The sequence below is a fragment of the Ornithorhynchus anatinus genome, chromosome 2, assembly GCF_004115215.2.
Source record: "Ornithorhynchus anatinus isolate Pmale09 chromosome 2, mOrnAna1.pri.v4, whole genome shotgun sequence".
Classification (NCBI taxonomy): domain Eukaryota; kingdom Metazoa; phylum Chordata; class Mammalia; order Monotremata; family Ornithorhynchidae; genus Ornithorhynchus; species Ornithorhynchus anatinus.
In genome coordinates this window covers 30,573,838-30,574,714 of record NC_041729.1, presented here as the reverse complement: position 1 = coordinate 30,574,714, position 877 = coordinate 30,573,838, and the positions used below count along the sequence as shown (strand labels likewise).

At 46.1% G+C, this 877-nt stretch overlaps 1 non-coding gene across 1 annotated transcript; it reads right to left on the bottom strand.

The window, feature by feature from the left end:
- LOC114809391 lies at positions 1-138 on the bottom strand. Its single transcript, XR_003757178.1, has one exon. It is a non-coding gene; the product is annotated as a small nucleolar RNA SNORA7 (small nucleolar RNA).
- Positions 139-877: the final 739 nt, after the last annotated feature.

The following is an 877-nucleotide window of genomic DNA, read 5'->3' as shown; positions in this document are numbered from 1 at the left end:
ACTTGTAGCAGATTGCCTTCCACTCGCCAGCCACTGCCCAAGCTAGGAATGGAATGGGAAAGCTCCTGATTGACTCTTCCTCCCCTACTCGAGACTGGTAGAGTATTGGAAACTCTCCAGGTGTGACCCTGAGAAGGATGCTTAACAAATGCCATAATTATTATTATTATCATTATTATTTCTCTCTGAAGTGGACCTTCAGGTGGTGGTTCCTTGTAGTACCTCTACATCCGTGAGTCTTCCTGGCTACCACCCAGCATTACTTTGGTGAAGCACCCATTGACTGAGCATCATGGCTGAATTAAATTGTTCACTCTGGGCCTCTGGAGACTCTGATTTAGCAAAAAACCACAACCTAGTAGAGGATTGGTCACATCCTTGCCTAAGACTAAGGGCACTTGGATGTGGTCCTTTGGGAAACAGCTTGGACTTATGGGAAAGGGGCTGAAAATCAGAATTCCTGTATTCTAGCCCCAGGTTTGTCACCACCACTGACAGAGTAGGAAGCCTGGGCCAAGTCATGGAAGTTCTCGGGGTCTCAGTTATCTCATCTGTAAACTGGGGTTGGTCACAGCCGTCTTCCTGGCCTCAAAGAGACATTGTGAGGTGGACATATTTTGAGAGACCATTGGAATGAAAGAGCTTTGGGAAAGCAAAAAACACTAGATAGAGAACTCAATTCTCTTCTCTGGACCCACTTGGAAACTCAAATTGTAGGACCCACCCTCTTCATGCAGCAGGAGGAAAATTAACAGGGAATGGGAGAGGAGAAGGCAGAGGCCCACCACTCTTCTGCAAACAAGTGCTGATAATTTAGAGGCCTTTATCAGGGGAGCTTGAGCCATTCATTCATTCAATCATATTTTTTGAGCGCTTA